We start from the raw sequence: 21,997 nt of genomic DNA, 5'->3' as shown, positions 1-21,997 counted from the left end.
TAACAGATGCAAGCTTGTCCTGTTTGGTGGAGATGATATTTAATAAAATAAGTAGAAATCCACTAAAAGTTTTGTTTGGTTATATTGCAATCCCGAGATAATCGTCTCCATGCTCCAAATCCATTTTAAAGCCATTTTTAAGGCATTTCGCGCATACATGAAATGAACACATTTTTCTCCAAAACTATAACAGATGCAAGCTTGTCCTGTTTGGTGGAGATGATATTTAATAAAATAAGTAGAAATCCACTAAAAGTTTTGTTTGGTTATCTTGCAATCCCGAGATAATCGTCTCCATGCTCCAAATCCATTTTAAAGCCATTTTTAAGGCATTTCGCGCATACATGAAATGAACACATTTTTCTCCAAAACTATAACAGATGCAAGCTTGTCCTGTTTGGTGGAGATAATATTTAATAAAATAAGTAGAAATCTACTAAAAGTTTCGTTTGTTTATATTGCCATCCTGAGATAATCGTCTCCATGCTCCAAATCCATTTTAAAGCCATTTCAAAGGCATTTTGCGCATACATGAAATGAACACATTTTTCTCCAAAACTATAACACATGCAAGCTTGTCCTGTTTGGTGGAGATGATATTTAATAAAATAAGTAGAAATCCACTAAAAGTTTTGTTTGGTTATCTTGCAATCCCGAGATAATCGTCTCCATGCTCCAAATCCATTTTATAGCCATTTTTAAGGCATTTCGCGCATACATGAAATGAACACATTTTTCTCCAAAACTATAACAGATGCAAGCTTGTCCTGTTTGGTGGAGATGATATTTAATAAAATAAGTAGAAATCCACTAAAAGTTTTGTTTGGTTATCTTGCAATCCCGAGATAATCGTCTCCATGCTCCAAATCCATTTTAAAGCCATTTTTAAGGCATTTCGCGCATACATGAAATGAACACATTTTTCTCCAAAACTATAATAGATGCAAGCTTGTCCTGTTCGGTGGAGATGATATTTAATAAAATAAGTAGAAATCCACTAAAAGTTTTGTTTGGTTATCTTGCAATCCCGAGATAATCGTCTCCATGCTCCAAATCCATTTTAAAGCCATTTTTAAGGCATTTCGCGCATACATGAAATGAACACATTTTTCTCCAAAACTATAACAGATGCAAGCTTGTCCTGTTTGGTGGAGATGATATTTAATAAAATAAGTAGAAATCCACTAAAAGTTTTGTTTGGTTATCTTGCAATCCCGAGATAATCGTCTCCATGCTCCAAATCCATTTTAAAGCCATTTCAAAGGCATTTTGCGCATACATGAAATGAACACATTTTTCTCCAAAACTATAACACATGCAAGCTTGTCCTGTTTGGTGGAGATGATATTTAATAAAATAAGTAGAAATCCACTAAAGTTTTGTTTGGTTATCTTGCAATCCCGAGATAATCGTCTCCATGCTCCAAATCCATTTTAAAGCCATTTTTAAGGCATTTCGCGCATACATGAAATGAACACATTTTTCTCCAAAACTATAACAGATGCAAGCTTGTCCTGTTTGGTGGAGATAATATTTAATAAAATAAGTAGAAATCTACTAAAAGTTTCGTTTGTTTATATTGCCATCCTGCGATAATCGTCTCCATGCTCCAAATCCATTTTAAAGCCATTTCAAAGGCATTTTGCGCATACATGAAATGAACACATTTTTCTCCAAAACTATAACACATGCAAGCTTGTCCTGTTTGGTGGAGATGATATTTAATAAAATAAGTAGAAATCCACTAAAAGTTTTGTTTGGTTATCTTGCAATCCCGAGATAATCGTCTCCATGCTCCAAATCCATTTTAAAGCCATTTTTAAGGCATTTCGCGCATACATGAAATGAACACATTTTTCTCCAAAACTATAACAGATGCAAGCTTGTCCTGTTTGGTGGAGATGATATTTAATAAAATAAGTAGAAATCCACTAAAAGTTTTGTTTGGTTATCTTGCAATCCCGAGATAATCGTCTCCATGCTCCAAATCCATTTTAAAGCCATTTTTAAGGCATTTCGCGCATACATGAAATGAACACATTTTTCTCCAAAACTATAACAGATGCAAGCTTGTCCTGTTTGGTGGAGATGATATTTAATAAAATAAGTAGAAATCCACTAAAAGTTTTGTTTGGTTATCTTGCAATCCCGAGATAATCGTCTCCATGCTCCAAATCCATTTTAAAGTCATTTTTAAGGCATTTCGCGCATACATGAAATGAACACATTTTTCTCCAAAACTATAACAGATGCAAGCTTGTCCTGTTTGGTGGAGATGATATTTAATAAAATAAGTAGAAATCCACTAAAAGTTTTGTTTGGTTATCTTGCAATCCCGAGATAATCGTCTCCATGCTCCAAATCCATTTTAAAGCCATTTCAAAGGCATTTTGCGCATACATGAAATGAACACATTTTTCTCCAAAACTATATCACATGCAAGCTTGTCCTGTTTGGTGGAGATGATATTTAATAAAATAAGTAGAAATCCACTAAAAGTTTTGTTTGGTTATCTTGCAATCCCGAGATAATCGTCTCCATGCTCCAAATCCATTTTAAAGCCATTTTTAAGGCATTTCGCGCATACATGAAATGAACAAATTTTTCTCCAAAACTATAACAGATGCAAGCTTGTCCTGTTTGGTGGAGATGATATTTAATAAAATAAGTAGAAATCCACTAAAAGTTTTGTTTGGTTATCTTGCAATCCCGAGATAATCGTCTCCATGCTCCAAATCCATTTTAAAGCCATTTTTAAGGCATTTCGCGCATACATGAAATGAACAAATTTTTCTCCAAAACTATAACAGATGCAAGCTTGTCCTGTTTGGTGGAGATGATATTTAATAAAATAAGTAGAAATCCACTAAAAGTTTTGTTTGGTTATCTTGCAATCCCGAGATAATCGTCTCCATGCTCCAAATCCATTTTAAAGCCATTTTTAAGGCATTTCGCGCATACATGAAATGAACACATTTTTCTCCAAAACTATAACAGATGCAAGCTTGTCCTGTTTGGTGGAGATGATATTTAATAAAATAAGTAGAAATCCACTAAAAGTTTTGTTTGGTTATATTGCAATCCCGAGATAATCGTCTCCATGCTCCAAATCCATTTTAAAGCCATTTTTAAGGCATTTCGCGCATACATGAAATGAACACATTTTTCTCCAAAACTATAACAGATGCAAGCTTGTCCTGTTTGGTGGAGATGATATTTAATAAAATAAGTAGAAATCCACTAAAAGTTTTGTTTGGTTATCTTGCAATCCCGAGATAATCGTCTCCATGCTCCAAATCCATTTTAAAGCCATTTTTAAGGCATTTCGCGCATACATGAAATGAACACATTTTTCTCCAAAACTATAACAGATGCAAGCTTGTCCTGTTTGGTGGAGATGATATTTAATAAAATAAGTAGAAATCCACTAAAAGTTTTGTTTGGTTATCTTGCAATCCCGAGATAATCGTCTCCATGCTCCAAATCCATTTTAAAGCCATTTTTAAGGCATTTCGCGCATACATGAAATGAACACATTTTTCTCCAAAACTATAACAGATGCAAGCTTGTCCTGTTTGGTGGAGATGATATTTAATAAAATAAGTAGAAATCCACTAAAAGTTTTGTTTGGTTATCTTGCAATCCCGAGATAATCGTCTCCATGCTCCAAATCCATTTTAAAGCCATTTTTAAGGCATTTCGCGCATACATGAAATGAACACATTTTTCTCCAAAACTATAACAGATGCAAGCTTGTCCTGTTTGGTGGAGATGATATTTAATAAAATAAGTAGAAATCCACTAAAAGTTTTGTTTGGTTATCTTGCAATCCCGAGATAATCGTCTCCATGCTCCAAATCCATTTTAAAGCCATTTTTAAGGCATTTCGCGCATACATGAAATGAACACATTTTTCTCCAAAACTATAACAGATGCAAGCTTGTCCTGTTTGGTGGAGATGATATTTAATAAAATAAGTAGAAATCCACTAAAAGTTTTGTTTGGTTATATTGCAATCCCGAGATAATCGTCTCCATGCTCCAAATCCATTTTAAAGCCATTTTTAAGGCATTTCGCGCATACATGAAATGAACACATTTTTCTCCAAAACTATAACAGATGCAAGCTTGTCCTGTTTGGTGGAGATGATATTTAATAAAATAAGTAGAAATCCACTAAAAGTTTTGTTTGGTTATCTTGCAATCCCGAGATAATCGTCTCCATGCTCCAAATCCATTTTAAAGCCATTTTTAAGGCATTTCGCGCATACATGAAATGAACACATTTTTCTCCAAAACTATAACAGATGCAAGCTTGTCCTGTTTGGTGGAGATGATATTTAATAAAATAAGTAGAAATCCACTAAAAGTTTTGTTTGGTTATCTTGCAATCCCGAGATAATCGTCTCCATGCTCCAAATCCATTTTAAAGCCATTTTTAAGGCATTTCGCGCATACATGAAATGAACACATTTTTCTCCAAAACTATAACAGATGCAAGCTTGTCCTGTTTGGTGGAGATGATATTGAATAAAATAAGTAGAAATCCACTAAAAGTTTTGTTTGGTTATCTTGCAATCCCGAGATAATCGTCTCCATGCTCCAAATCCATTTTAAAGCCATTTTTAAGGCATTTCGCGCATACATGAAATGAACACATTTTTCTCCAAAACTATAACAGATGCAAGCTTGTCCTGTTTGGTGGAGATAATATTTAATCAAATAAGTAGAAATCTACTAAAAGTTTCGTTTGTTTATATTGCCATCCTGAGATAATCGTCTCCATGCTCCAAATCCATTTTAAAGCCATTTTTAAGGCATTTCGCGCATACATGAAATGAACACATTTTTCTCCAAAACTATAACAGATGCAAGCTTGTCCTGTTTGGTGGAGATGATATTTAATAAAATAAGTAGAAATCCACTAAAACTTTTGTTTGGTTATCTTGCAATCCCGAGATAATCGTCTCCATGCTCCAAATCCATTTTAAAGCCATTTTTAAGGCATTTCGCGCATACATGAAATGAACACATTTTTCTCCAAAACTATAACAGATGCAAGCTTGTCCTGTTTGGTGGAGATGATATTTAATAAAATAAGTAGAAATCCACTAAAAGTTTTGTTTGGTTATATTGCAATCCCGAGATAATCGTCTCCATGCTCCAAATCCATTTTAAAGCCATTTTTAAGGCATTTCGCGCATACATGAAATGAACACATTTTTCTCCAAAACTATAACAGATGCAAGCTTGTCCTGTTTGGTGGAGATGATATTTAATAAAATAAGTAGAAATCCACTAAAAGTTTTGTTTGGTTATCTTGCAATCCCGAGATAATCGTCTCCATGCACCAAATCCATTTTAAAGCCATTTTTAAGGCATTTCGCGCATACATGAAATGAACACATTTTTCTCCAAAACTATAACAGATGCAAGCTTGTCCTGTTTGGTGGAGATAATATTTAATCAAATAAGTAGAAATCTACTAAAAGTTTCGTTTGTTTATATTGCCATCCTGAGATAATCGTCTCCATGCTCCAAATCCATTTTAAAGCCATTTTTAAGGCATTTCGCGCATACATGAAATGAACACATTTTTCTCCAAAACTATAACAGATGCAAGCTTGTCCTGTTTGGTGGAGATGATATTTAATAAAATAAGTAGAAATCCACTAAAAGTTTTGTTTGGTTATCTTGCAATCCCGAGATAATCGTCTCCATGCTCCAAATCCATTTTAAAGCCATTTTTAAGGCATTTCGCGCATACATGAAATGAACACATTTTTCTTCAAAACTATAACAGATGCAAGCTTGTCCTGTTTGGTGGAGATGATATTTAATAAAATAAGTAGAAATCCACTAAAAGTTTTGTTTGGTTATATTGCAATCCCGAGATAATCGTCTCCATGCTCCAAATCCATTTTAAAGGCATTTCGCGCATACATGAAATGAACACATTTTTCTCCAAAACTATAACAGATGCAAGCTTGTCCTGTTTGGTGGAGATGATATTTAATAAAATAAGTAGAAATCCACTAAAAGTTTTGTTTGGTTATCTTGCAATCCCGAGATAATCGTCTCCATGCACCAAATCCATTTTAAAGCCATTTTTAAGGCATTTCGCGCATACATGAAATGAACACATTTTTCTCCAAAACTATAACAGATGCAAGCTTGTCCTGTTTGGTGGAGATAATATTTAATAAAATAAGTAGAAATCTACTAAAAGTTTCGTTTGTTTATATTGCCATCCTGAGATAATCGTCTCCATGCTCCAAATCCATTTTAAAGCCATTTCAAAGGCATTTTGCGCATACATGAAATGAACACATTTTTCTCCAAAACTATAACACATGCAAGCTTGTCCTGTTTGGTGGAGATGATATTTAATAAAATAAGTAGAAATCCACTAAAAGTTTTGTTTGGTTATCTTGCAATCCCGAGATAATCGTCTCCATGCTCCAAATCCATTTTAAAGCCATTTTTAAGGCATTTCGCGCATACATGAAATGAACACATTTTTCTCCAAAACTATAACAGATGCAAGCTTGTCCTGTTTGGTGGAGATGATATTTAATAAAATAAGTAGAAATCCACTAAAAGTTTTGTTTGGTTATCTTGCAATCCCGAGATAATCGTCTCCATGCTCCAAATCCATTTTAAAGCCATTTTTAAGGCATTTCGCGCATACATGAAATGAACACATTTTTCTCCAAAACTATAACAGATGCAAGCTTGTCCTGTTTGGTGGAGATGATATTTAATAAAATAAGTAGAAATCCACTAAAAGTTTTGTTTGGTTATCTTGCAATCCCGAGATAATCGTCTCCATGCTCCAAATCCATTTTAAAGCCATTTTTAAGGCATTTCGCGCATACATGAAATGAACACATTTTTCTCCAAAACTATAACAGATGCAAGCTTGTCCTGTTTGGTGGAGATGATATTTAATAAAATAAGTAGAAATCCACTAAAAGTTTTGTTTGGTTATCTTGCAATCCCGAGATAATCGTCTCCATGCTCCAAATCCATTTTAAAGCCATTTTTAAGGCATTTCGCGCATACATGAAATGAACACATTTTTCTCCAAAACTATAACAGATGCAAGCTTGTCCTGTTTGGTGGAGATGATATTTAATAAAATAAGTAGAAATCCACTAAAAGTTTTGTTTGGTTATATTGCAATCCCGAGATAATCGTCTCCATGCTCCAAATCCATTTTAAAGCCATTTTTAAGGCATTTCGCGCATACATGAAATGAACACATTTTTCTCCAAAACTATAACAGATGCAAGCTTGTCCTGTTTGGTGGAGATGATATTTCATAAAATAAGTAGAAATCCACTAAAAGTTTTGTTTGGTTATCTTGCAATCCCGAGATAATCGTCTCCATGCTCCAAATCCATTTTAAAGCCATTTTTAAGGCATTTCGCGCATACATGAAATGAACACATTTTTCTCCAAAACTATACCAGATGCAAGCTTGTCCTGTTTGGTGGAGATGATATTTAATAAAATAAGTAGAAATCCACTAAAAGTTTTGTTTGGTTATCTTGCAATCCCGAGATAATCGTCTCCATGCTCCAAATCCATTTTAAAGCCATTTTTAAGGCATTTCGCGCATACATGAAATGAACACATTTTTCTCCAAAACTTTAACAGATGCAAGCTTGTCCTGTTTGGTGGAGATGATATTTAATAAAATAAGTAGAAATCCACTAAAAGTTTTGTTTGGTTATCTTGCAATCCCGAGATAATCGTCTCCATGCTCCAAATCCATTTTAAAGCCATTTTTAAGGCATTTCGCGCATACATGAAATGAACACATTTTTCTCCAAAACTTTAACAGATGCAAGCTTGTCCTGTTTGGTGGAGATGATATTTAATAAAATAAGTAGAAATCCACTAAAAGTTTTGTTTGGTTATCTTGCAATCCCGAGATAATCGTCTCCATGCTCCAAATCCATTTTAAAGCCATTTTTAAAGGCATTTCGTGCATACATGAAATGAACACATTTTTCTCCAAAACTATAACAGATGCAAGCTTGTCCTGTTTGGTGGAGATGATATTTAATAAAATAAGTAGAAATCCACTAAAAGTTTTGTTTGGTTATATTGCAATCCCGAGATAATCGTCTCCATGCTCCAAATCCATTTTAAAGCCATTTTTAAGGCATTTCGCGCATACATGAAATGAACACATTTTTCTCCAAAACTATAACAGATGCAAGCTTGTCCTGTTTGGTGGAGATGATATTTAATAAAATAAGTAGAAATCCACTAAAAGTTTTGTTTGGTTATCTTGCAATCCCGAGATAATCGTCTCCATGCTCCAAATCCATTTTAAAGCCATTTTTAAGGCATTTCGCGCATACATGAAATGAACACATTTTTCTCCAAAACTATAACAGATGCAAGCTTGTCCTGTTTGGTGGAGATGATATTTAATAAAATAAGTAGAAATCCACTAAAAGTTTTGTTTGGTTATATTGCAATCCCGAGATAATCGTCTCCATGCTCCAAATCCATTTTAAAGGCATTTCGCGCATACATGAAATGAACACATTTTTCTCCAAAACTATAACAGATGCAAGCTTGTCCTGTTTGGTGGAGATGATATTTAATAAAATAAGTAGAAATCCACTAAAAGTTTTGTTTGGTTATCTTGCAATCCCGAGATAATCGTCTCCATGCACCAAATCCATTTTAAAGCCATTTTTAAGGCATTTCGCGCATACATGAAATGAACACATTTTTCTCCAAAACTATAACAGATGCAAGCTTGTCCTGTTTGGTGGAGATAATATTTAATAAAATAAGTAGAAATCTACTAAAAGTTTCGTTTGTTTATATTGCCATCCTGAGATAATCGTCTCCATGCTCCAAATCCATTTTAAAGCCATTTCAAAGGCATTTTGCGCATACATGAAATGAACACATTTTTCTCCAAAACTATAACACATGCAAGCTTGTCCTGTTTGGTGGAGATGATATTTAATAAAATAAGTAGAAATCCACTAAAAGTTTTGTTTGGTTATCTTGCAATCCCGAGATAATCGTCTCCATGCTCCAAATCCATTTTAAAGCCATTTTTAAGGCATTTCGCGCATACATGAAATGAACACATTTTTCTCCAAAACTATAACAGATGCAAGCTTGTCCTGTTTGGTGGAGATGATATTTAATAAAATAAGTAGAAATCCACTAAAAGTTTTGTTTGGTTATCTTGCAATCCCGAGATAATCGTCTCCATGCTCCAAATCCATTTTAAAGCCATTTTTAAGGCATTTCGCGCATACATGAAATGAACACATTTTTCTCCAAAACTATAACAGATGCAAGCTTGTCCTGTTTGGTGGAGATGATATTTAATAAAATAAGTAGAAATCCACTAAAAGTTTTGTTTGGTTATCTTGCAATCCCGAGATAATCGTCTCCATGCTCCAAATCCATTTTAAAGCCATTTTTAAGGCATTTCGCGCATACATGAAATGAACACATTTTTCTCCAAAACTATAACAGATGCAAGCTTGTCCTGTTTGGTGGAGATGATATTTAATAAAATAAGTAGAAATCCACTAAAAGTTTTGTTTGGTTATCTTGCAATCCCGAGATAATCGTCTCCATGCTCCAAATCCATTTTAAAGCCATTTTTAAGGCATTTCGCGCATACATGAAATGAACACATTTTTCTCCAAAACTATAACAGATGCAAGCTTGTCCTGTTTGGTGGAGATGATATTTCATAAAATAAGTAGAAATCCACTAAAAGTTTTGTTTGGTTATATTGCAATCCCGAGATAATCGTCTCCATGCTCCAAATCCATTTTAAAGCCATTTTTAAGGCATTTCGCGCATACATGAAATGAACACATTTTTCTCCAAAACTATAACAGATGCAAGCTTGTCCTGTTTGGTGGAGATGATATTTCATAAAATAAGTAGAAATCCACTAAAAGTTTTGTTTGGTTATCTTGCAATCCCGAGATAATCGTCTCCATGCTCCAAATCCATTTTAAAGCCATTTTTAAGGCATTTCGCGCATACATGAAATGAACACATTTTTCTCCAAAACTATACCAGATGCAAGCTTGTCCTGTTTGGTGGAGATGATATTTAATAAAATAAGTAGAAATCCACTAAAAGTTTTGTTTGGTTATCTTGCAATCCCGAGATAATCGTCTCCATGCTCCAAATCCATTTTAAAGCCATTTTTAAGGCATTTCGCGCATACATGAAATGAACACATTTTTCTCCAAAACTTTAACAGATGCAAGCTTGTCCTGTTTGGTGGAGATGATATTTAATAAAATAAGTAGAAATCCACTAAAAGTTTTGTTTGGTTATCTTGCAATCCCGAGATAATCGTCTCCATGCTCCAAATCCATTTTAAAGCCATTTTTAAGGCATTTCGCGCATACATGAAATGAACACATTTTTCTCCAAAACTTTAACAGATGCAAGCTTGTCCTGTTTGGTGGAGATGATATTTAATAAAATAAGTAGAAATCCACTAAAAGTTTTGTTTGGTTATCTTGCAATCCCGAGATAATCGTCTCCATGCTCCAAATCCATTTTAAAGCCATTTTTAAAGGCATTTCGTGCATACATGAAATGAACACATTTTTCTCCAAAACTATAACAGATGCAAGCTTGTCCTGTTTGGTGGAGATGATATTTAATAAAATAAGTAGAAATCCACTAAAAGTTTTGTTTGGTTATATTGCAATCCCGAGATAATCGTCTCCATGCTCCAAATCCATTTTAAAGCCATTTTTAAGGCATTTCGCGCATACATGAAATGAACACATTTTTCTCCAAAACTATAACAGATGCAAGCTTGTCCTGTTTGGTGGAGATGATATTTAATAAAATAAGTAGAAATCCACTAAAAGTTTTGTTTGGTTATCTTGCAATCCCGAGATAATCGTCTCCATGCTCCAAATCCATTTTAAAGCCATTTTTAAGGCATTTCGCGCATACATGAAATGAACACATTTTTCTCCAAAACTATAACAGATGCAAGCTTGTCCTGTTTGGTGGAGATGATATTTAATAAAATAAGTAGAAATCCACTAAAAGTTTTGTTTGGTTATCTTGCAATCCCGAGATAATCGTCTCCATGCTCCAAATCCATTTTAAAGCCATTTTTAAGGCATTTCGCGCATACATGAAATGAACACATTTTTCTCCAAAACTATAACAGATGCAAGCTTGTCCTGTTTGGTGGAGATGATATTTAATAAAATAAGTAGAAATCCACTAAAAGTTTTGTTTGGTTATCTTGCAATCCCGAGATAATCGTCTCCATGCTCCAAATCCATTTTAAAGCCATTTCAAAGGCATTTTGCGCATACATGAAATTAACACATTTTTCTCCAAAACTATAACACATGCAAGCTTGTCCTGTTTGGTGGAGATGATATTTAATAAAATAAGTAGAAATCCACTAAAAGTTTTGTTTGGTTATCTTGCAATCCCGAGATAATCGTCTCCATGCTCCAAATCCATTTTAAAGCCATTTTTAAGGCATTTCGCGCATACATGAAATGAACACATTTTTCTCCAAAACTATAACAGATGCAAGCTTGTCCTGTTTGGTGGAGATGATATTTAATAAAATAAGTAGAAATCCACTAAAAGTTTTGTTTGGTTATCTTGCAATCCCGAGATAATCGTCTCCATGCTCCAAATCCATTTTAAAGCCATTTTTAAGGCATTTCGCGCATACATGAAATGAACACATTTTTCTCCAAAACTATAACAGATGCAAGCTTGTCCTGTTTGGTGGAGATGATATTTAATAAAATAAGTAGAAATCCACTAAAAGTTTTGTTTGGTTATCTTGCAATCCCGAGATAATCGTCTCCATGCTACAAATCCATTTTAAAGCCATTTTTAAGGCATTTCGCGCATACATGAAATGAACACATTTTTCTCCAAAACTATAACAGATGCAAGCTTGTCCTGTTTGGTGGAGATGATATTTAATAAAATAAGTAGAAATCCACTAAAAGTTTTGTTTGGTTATCTTGCAATCCCGAGATAATCGTCTCCATGCTCCAAATCCATTTTAAAGCCATTTTTAAGGCATTTCGCGCATACATGAAATGAACACATTTTTCTCCAAAACTATAACAGATGCAAGCTTGTCCTGTTTGGTGGAGATGATATTTAATAAAATAAGTAGAAATCCACTAAAAGTTTTGTTTGGTTATCTTGCAATCCCGAGATAATCGTCTCCATGCTCCAAATCCATTTTAAAGCCATTTCAAAGGCATTTTGCGCATACATGAAATTAACACATTTTTCTCCAAAACTATAACACATGCAAGCTTGTCCTGTTTGGTGGAGATGATATTTAATAAAATAAGTAGAAATCCACTAAAAGTTTTGTTTGGTTATCTTGCAATCCCGAGATAATCGTCTCCATGCTCCAAATCCATTTTAAAGCCATTTTTAAGGCATTTCGCGCATACATGAAATGAACACATTTTTCTCCAAAACTATAACAGATGCAAGCTTGTCCTGTTTGGTGGAGATGATATTTAATAAAATAAGTAGAAATCCACTAACAGTTTTGTTTGGTTATCTTGCAATCCCGAGATAATCGTCTCCATGCTCCAAATCCATTTTAAAGCCATTTTTAAGGCATTTCGCGCATACATGAAATGAACACATTTTTCTCCAAAACTATAACAGATGCAAGCTTGTCCTGTTTGGTGGAGATGATATTTAATAAAATAAGTAGAAATCCACTAAAAGTTTTGTTTGGTTATCTTGCAATCCCGAGATAATCGTCTCCATGCTCCAAATCCATTTTAAAGCCATTTTTAAGGCATTTCGCGCATACATGAAATGAACACATTTTTCTCCAAAACTATAACAGATGCAAGCGTGTCCTGTTTGGTGGAGATGATATTTAATAAAATAAGTAGAAATCCACTAAAAGTTTTGTTTGGTTATCTTGCAATCCCGAGATAATCGTCTCCATGCTCCAAATCCATTTTAAAGCCATTTCAAAGGCATTTTGCGCATACATGAAATTAACACATTTTTCTCCAAAACTATAACACATGCAAGCTTGTCCTGTTTGGTGGAGATGATATTTAATAAAATAAGTAGAAATCCACTAAAAGTTTTGTTTGGTTATCTTGCAATCCCGAGATAATCGTCTCCATGCTCCAAATCCATTTTAAAGCCATTTTTAAGGCATTTCGCGCATACATGAAATGAACACATTTTTCTCCAAAACTATAACAGATGCAAGCTTGTCCTGTTTGGTGGAGATGATATTTAATAAAATAAGTAGAAATCCACTAAAAGTTTTGTTTGGTTATCTTGCAATCCCGAGATAATCGTCTCCATGCTCCAAATCCATTTTAAAGCCATTTTTAAGGCATTTCGCGCATACATGAAATGAACACATTTTTCTCCAAAACTATAACAGATGCAAGCTTGTCCTGTTTGGTGGAGATGATATTTAATAAAATAAGTAGAAATCCACTAAAAGTTTTGTTTGGTTATCTTGCAATCCCGAGATAATCGTCTCCATGCACCAAATCCATTTTAAAGCCATTTTTAAGGCATTTCGCGCATACATGAAATGAACACATTTTTCTCCAAAACTATAACAGATGCAAGCTTGTCCTGTTTGGTGGAGATAATATTTAATCAAATAAGTAGAAATCTACTAAAAGTTTCGTTTGTTTATATTGCCATCCTGAGATAATCGTCTCCATGCTCCAAATCCATTTTAAAGCCATTTTTAAGGCATTTCGCGCATACATGAAATGAACACATTTTTCTCCAAAACTATAACAGATGCAAGCTTGTCCTGTTTGGTGGAGATGATATTTAATAAAATAAGTAGAAATCCACTAAAAGTTTTGTTTGGTTATCTTGCAATCCCGAGATAATCGTCTCCATGCTCCAAATCCATTTTAAAGCCATTTTTAAGGCATTTCGCGCATACATGAAATGAACACATTTTTCTCCAAAACTATAACAGATGCAAGCTTGTCCTGTTTGGTGGAGATGATATTTAATAAAATAAGTAGAAATCCACTAAAAGTTTTGTTTGGTTATCTTGCAATCCCGAGATAATCGTCTCCATGCACCAAATCCATTTTAAAGCCATTTTTAAGGCATTTCGCGCATACATGAAATGAACACATTTTTCTCCAAAACTATAACAGATGCAAGCTTGTCCTGTTTGGTGGAGATAATATTTAATAAAATAAGTAGAAATCTACTAAAAGTTTCGTTTATTTATATTGCCATCCTGAGATAATCGTCTCCATGCTCCAAATCCATTTTAAAGCCATTTCAAAGGCATTTTGCGCATACATGAAATGAACACATTTTTCTCCAAAACTATAACACATGCAAGCTTGTCCTGTTTGGTGGAGATGATATTTAATAAAATAAGTAGAAATCCACTAAAAGTTTTGTTTGGTTATCTTGCAATCCCGAGATAATCGTCTCCATGCTCCAAATCCATTTTAAAGCCATTTTTAAGGCATTTCGCGCATACATGAAATGAACACATTTTTCTCCAAAACTATAACAGATGCAAGCTTGTCCTGTTTGGTGGAGATGATATTTAATAAAATAAGTAGAAATCCACTAAAAGTTTTGTTTGGTTATCTTGCAATCCCGAGATAATCGTCTCCATGCTCCAAATCCATTTTAAAGCCATTTTTAAGGCATTTCGCGCATACATGAAATGAACACATTTTTCTCCAAAACTATAACAGATGCAAGCTTGTCCTGTTTGGTGGAGATGATATTTAATAAAATAAGTAGAAATCCACTAAAAGTTTTGTTTGGTTATCTTGCAATCCCGAGATAATCGTCTCCATGCTCCAAATCCATTTTAAAGCCATTTTTAAGGCATTTCGCGCATACATGAAATGAACACATTTTTCTCCAAAACTATAACAGATGCAAGCTTGTCCTGTTTGGTGGAGATGATATTTAATAAAATAAGTAGAAATCCACTAAAAGTTTTGTTTGGTTATCTTGCAATCCCGAGATAATCGTCTCCATGCTCCAAATCCATTTTAAAGCCATTTCAAAGGCATTTTGCGCATACATGAAATTAACACATTTTTCTCCAAAACTATAACACATGCAAGCTTGTCCTGTTTGGTGGAGATGATATTTAATAAAATAAGTAGAAATCCACTAAAAGTTTTGTTTGGTTATCTTGCAATCCCGAGATAATCGTCTCCATGCTCCAAATCCATTTTAAAGCCATTTTTAAGGCATTTCGCGCATACATGAAATGAACACATTTTTCTCCAAAACTATAACAGATGCAAGCTTGTCCTGTTTGGTGGAGATGATATTTAATAAAATAAGTAGAAATCCACTAAAAGTTTTGTTTGGTTATCTTGCAATCCCGAGATAATCGTCTCCATGCTCCAAATCCATTTTAAAGCCATTTTTAAGGCATTTCGCGCATACATGAAATGAACACATTTTTCTCCAAAACTATAACAGATGCAAGCTTGTCCTGTTTGGTGGAGATGATATTTAATAAAATAAGTAGAAATCCACTAAACGTTTTGTTTGGTTATCTTGCAATCCCGAGATAATCGTCTCCATGCTCCAAATCCATTTTAAAGCCATTTTTAAGGCATTTCGCGCATACATGAAATGAACACATTTTTCTCCAAAACTATAACAGATGCAAGCTTGTCCTGTTTGGTGGAGATGATATTTAATAAAATAAGTAGAAATCCACTAAAAGTTTTGTTTGGTTATATTGCAATCCCGAGATAATCGTCTCCATGCTCCAAATCCATTTTAAAGCCATTTTTAAGGCATTTCGCGCATACATGAAATGAACACATTTTTCTCCAAAACTATAACAGATGCAAGCTTGTCCTGTTTGGTGGAGATGATATTTAATAAAATAAGTAGAAATTCACTAAAAGTTTTGTTTGGTTATCTTGCAATCCCGAGATAATCGTCTCCATGCTCCAAATCCATTTTAAAGCCATTTTTAAGGCATTTCGCGCATACATGAAATGAACACATTTTTCTCCAAAACTATAACAGATGCAAGCTTGTCCTGTTTGGTGGAGATGATATTTAATAAAATAAGTAGAAATCCACTAAAAGTTTTGTTTGGTTATCTTGCAATCCCGAGATAATCGTCTCCATGCTCCAAATCCATTTTAAAGCCATTTTTAAGGCATTTCGCGCATACATGAAATGAACACATTTTTCTCCAAAACTATAACAGATGCAAGCTTGTCCTGTTTGGTGGAGATGATATTTAATAAAATAAGTAGAAATCCACTAAACGTTTTGTTTGGTTATCTTGCAATCCCGAGATAATCGTCTCCATGCTCCAAATCCATTTTAAAGCCATTTTTAAGGCATTTCGCGCATACATGAAATGAACACATTTTTCTCCAAAACTATAACAGATGCAAGCTTGTCCTGTTTGGTGGAGATGATATTTAATAAAATAAGTAGAAATCCACTAAAAGTTTTGTTTGGTTATATTGCAATCCCGAGATAATCGTCTCCATGCTCCAAATCCATTTTAAAGCCATTTTTAAGGCATTTCGCGCATACATGAAATGAACACATTTTTCTCCAAAACTATAACAGATGCAAGCTTGTCCTGTTTGGTGGAGATGATATTTAATAAAATAAGTAGAAATTCACTAAAAGTTTTGTTTGGTTATCTTGCAATCCCGAGATAATCGTCTCCATGCTCCAAATCCATTTTAAAGCCATTTTTAAGGCATTTCGCGCATACATGAAATGAACACATTTTTCTCCAAAACTATAACAGATGCAAGCTTGTCCTGTTTGGTGGAGATGATATTTAATAAAATAAGTAGAAATCCACTAAAAGTTTTGTTTGGTTATCTTGCAATCCCGAGATAATCGTCTCCATGCTCCAAATCCATTTTAAAGCCATTTTTAAGGCATTTCGCGCATACATGAAATGAACACATTTTTCTCCAAAACTATAACAGATGCAAGCTTGTCCTGTTTGGTGGAGATGATATTTAATAAAATAAGTAGAAATCCACTAAACGTTTTGTTTGGTTATCTTGCAATCCCGAGATAATCGTCTCCATGCTCCAAATCCATTTTAAAGCCATTTTAAGGCATTTCGCGCATACATGAAATGAACACATTTTTCTCCAAAACTATAACAGATGCAAGCTTGTCCTGTTTGGTGGAGATGATATTTAATAAAATAAGTAGAAATCCACTAAAAGTTTTGTTTGGTTATATTGCAATCCCGAGATAATCGTCTCCATGCTCCAAATCCATTTTAAAGCCATTTTTAAGGCATTTCGCGCATACATGAAATGAACACATTTTTCTCCAAAACTATAACAGATGCAAGCTTGTCCTGTTTGGTGGAGATGATATTTAATAAAATAAGTAGAAATTCACTAAAAGTTTTGTTTGGTTATCTTGCAATCCCGAGATAATCGTCTCCATGCTCCAAATCCATTTTAAAGCCATTTTTAAGGCATTTCGCGCATACATGAAATGAACACATTTTTCTCCAAAACTATAACAGATGCAAGCTTGTCCTGTTTGGTGGAGATGATATTTAATAAAATAAGTAGAAATCCACTAAAAGTTTTGTTTGGTTATCTTGCAATCCCGAGATAATCGTCTCCATGCTCCAAATCCATTTTAAAGCCATTTTTAAGGCATTTCGCGCATACATGAAATGAACACATTTTTCTCCAAAACTATAACAGATGCAAGCTTGTCCTGTTTGGTGGAGATGATATTTAATAAAATAAGTAGAAATCCACTAAAAGTTTTGTTTGGTTATCTTGCAATCCCGAGATAATCGTCTCCATGCTCCAAATCCATTTTAAAGCCATTTTTAAGGCATTTCGCGCATACATGAAATGAACACATTTTTCTCCAAAACTATAACAGATGCAAGCTTGTCCTGTTTGGTGGAGATGATATTTAATAAAATAAGTAGAAATCCACTAAAAGTTTTGTTTGGTTATCTTGCAATCCCGAGATAATCGTCTCCATGCTCCAAATCCATTTTAAAGCCATTTTTAAGGCATTTCGCGCATACATGAAATGAACACATTTTTCTCCAAAACTATAACAGATGCAAGCTTGTCCTGTTTGGTGGAGATAATATTTAATAAAATAAGTAGAAATCTACTAAAAGTTTCGTTTGTTTATATTGCCATCCTGAGATAATCGTCTCCATGCTCCAAATCCATTTTAAAGCCATTTTTAAGGCATTTCGCGCATACATGAAATGAACACATTTTTCTCCAAAACTATAACACATGCAAGCTTGTCCTGTTTGGTGGAGATGATATTTAATAAAATAAGTAGAAATCCACTAAAAGTTTTGTTTGGTTATCTTGCAATCCCGAGATAATCGTCTCCATGCTCCAAATCCATTTTAAAGCCATTTTTAAGGCATTTCGCGCATACATGAAATGAACACATTTTTCTCCAAAACTATAACAGATGCAAGCTTGTCCTGTTTGGTGGAGATGATATTTAATAAAATAAGTAGAAATCCACTAAAAGTTTTGTTTGGTTATCTTGCAATCCCGAGATAATCGTCTCCATGCTCCAAATCCATTTTAAAGCCATTTTTAAGGCATTTCGCGCATACATGAAATGAACACATTTTTCTCCAAAACTATAACAGATGCAAGCTTGTCCTGTTTGGTGGAGATGATATTTAATAAAATAAGTAGAAATCCACTAAAAGTTTTGTTTGGTTATCTTGCAATCCCGAGATAATCGTCTCCATGCTCCAAATCCATTTTAAAGCCATTTTTAAGGCATTTCGCGCATACATGAAATGAACACATTTTTCTCCAAAACTATAACAGATGCAAGCTTGTCCTGTTTGGTGGAGATAATATTTAATAAAATAAGTAGAAATCTACTAAAAGTTTCGTTTGTTTATATTGCCATCCTGAGATAATCGTCTCCATGCTCCAAATCCATTTTAAAGCCATTTTTAAGGCATTTCGCGCATACATGAAATGAACACATTTTTCTCCAAAACTATAACAGATGCAAACTTGTCCTGTTTGGTGGAGATGATATTTAATAAAATAAGTAGAAATCCACTAAAAGTTTTGTTTGGTTATCTTGCAATCCCGAGATAATCGTCTCCATGCTCCAAATCCATTTTAAAGCCATTTTTGAGGCATTTCACGCATACATGAAATGAACACATTTTTCTCCAAAACTATAACAGATGCAAGCTTGTCCTGTTTGGTGGAGATGATATTTAATAAAATAAGTAGAAATCCATTAAAAGTTTTGTTTGGTTATATTGCAATCCCGAGATAATCGTCTCCATGCTCCAAATCCATTTTAAAGCCATTTTTAAGGCATTTCGCGCATACATGAAATGAACACATTTTTCTCCAAAACTATAACAGATGCAAGCTTGTCCTGTTTGGTGGAGATGATATTTAATAAAATAAGTAGAAATCCACTAAAAGTTTTGTTTGGTTATCTTGCAATCCCGAGATAATCGTCTCCATGCTCCAAATCCATTTTAAAGCCATTTTTAAGGCATTTCGCGCATACATGAAATGAACACATTTTTCTCCAAAACTATAACACATGCAAGCTTGTCCTGTTTGGTGGAGATGATATTTAATAAAATAAGTAGAAATCCACTAAAAGTTTTGTTTGGTTATCTTGCAATCCCGAGATAATCGTCTCCATGCTCCAAATCCATTTTAAAGCCATTTTTAAGGCATTTCGCGCATACATGAAATGAACACATTTTTCTCCAAAACTATAACAAATGCAAGCTTGTCCTGTTTGGTGGAGATGATATTTAATAAAATAAGTAGAAATCCACTAAAAGTTTTGTTTGGTTATCTTGCAATCCCGAGATAATCGTCTCCATGCTCCAAATCCATTTTAAAGCCATTTTTAAGGCATTTCGCGCATACATGAAATGAACACATTTTTCTCCAAAACTATAACAGATGCAAGCTTGTCCTGTTTGGTGGAGATGATATTTAATAAAATAAGTAGAAATCCACTAAAAGTTTTATTTGGTTATCTTGCAATCCCGAGATAATCGTCTCCATGCTCCAAATCCATTTTAAAGCCATTTTTAAGGCATTTCGCGCATACATGAAATGAACACATTTTTCTCCAAAACTATAACAGATGCAAGCTTGTCCTGTTTGGTGGAGATGATATTTAATAAAATAAGTAGAAATCCACTAAAAGTTTTGTTTGGTTATCTTGCAATCCCGAGATAATCGTCTCCATGCTCCAAATCCATTTTAAAGCCATTTTTAAGGCATTTCGCGCATACATGAAATGAACACATTTTTCTCCAAAACTATAACAGATGCAAGCTTGTCCTGTTTGGTGGAGATGATATTTAATAAAATAAGTAGAAATCCACTAAAAGTTTTGTTTGGTTATCTTGCAATCCCGAGATAATCGTCTCCATGCTCCAAATCCATTTTAAAGCCATTTTTAAGGCATTTCGCGCATACATGAAATGAACACATTTTTCTCCAAAACGTTAACAGATGCAAGCTTGTCCTGTTTGGTGGAGATGATATTTAATAAAATAAGTAGAAATCCACTAAAAGTTTTGTTTGGTTATCTTGCAATCCCGAGATAATCGTCTCCATGCTCCAAATCCATTTTAAAGCCATTTTTAAGGCATTTCGTGCATACATGAAATGAACACATTTTTCTCCAAAACTATAACAGATGCAAGCTTGTCCTGTTTGGTGGAGATGATATTTAATAAAATAAGTAGAAATCCACTAAAAGTTTTGTTTGGTTATCTTGCAATCCCGAGATAATCGTCTCCATGCTCCAAATCCATTTTAAAGCCATTTTTAAGGCATTTCGCGCATACATGAAATGAACACATTTTTCTCCAAAACTATAACAGATGCAAGCTTGTCCTGTTTGGTGGAGATGATATTTAATAAAATAAGTAGAAATCCACTAAAAGTTTTGTTTGGTTATCTTGCAATCCCGAGATAATCGTCTCCATGCTCCAAATCCATTTTAAAGCCATTTTTAAGGCATTTTGCGCATACATGAAATGAACACATTTTTCTCCAAAACTATAACACATGCAAGCTTGTCCTGTTTGGTGGAGATGATATTTAATAAAATAAGTAGAAATCCACTAAAAGTTTTGTTTGGTTATCTTGCAATCCCGAGATAATCGTCTCCATGCTCCAAATCCATTTTAAAGCCATTTTTAAGGCATTTCGCGCATACATGAAATGAACACATTTTTCTCCAAAACTATAACAGATGCAAGCTTGTCCTGTTTGGTGGAGATGATATTTAATAAAATAAGTAGAAATCCACTAAAAGTTTTGTTTGGTTATCTTGCAATCCCGAGATAATCGTCTCCATGCTCCAAATCCATTTTAAAGCCATTTTTAAGGCATTTCGCGCATACATGAAATGAACACATTTTTCTCCAAAACTATAACAGATGCAAGCTTGTCCTGTTTGGTGGAGATGATATTTAATAAAATAAGTAGAAATCCACTAAAAGTTTTGTTTGGTTATATTGCAATCCCGAGATAATCGTCTCCATGCTCCAAATCCATTTTAAAGCCATTTTTAAGGCATTTCGCGCATACATGAAATGAACACATTTTTCTCCAAAACTATAACAGATGCAAGCTTGTCCTGTTTGGTGGAGATGATATTTCATAAAATAAGTAGAAATCCACTAAAAGTTTTGTTTGGTTATCTTGCAATCCCGAGATAATCGTCTCCATGCTCCAAATCCATTTTAAAGCCATTTTTAAGGCATTTCGCGCATACATGAAATGAACACATTTTTCTCCAAAACTATAACAGATGCAAGCTTGTCCTGTTTGGTGGAGATGATATTTAATAAAATAAGTAGAAATCCACTAAAAGTTTTGTTTGGTTATCTTGCAATCCCGAGATAATCGTCTCCATGCTCCAAATCCATTTTAAAGCCATTTTTA

This window comes from Anomaloglossus baeobatrachus, chromosome 11, assembly GCF_048569485.1.
Source record: "Anomaloglossus baeobatrachus isolate aAnoBae1 chromosome 11, aAnoBae1.hap1, whole genome shotgun sequence".
Classification (NCBI taxonomy): Eukaryota; Metazoa; Chordata; class Amphibia; order Anura; family Aromobatidae; genus Anomaloglossus; species Anomaloglossus baeobatrachus.
Note: the sequence above shows the minus strand (reverse complement) of the source record.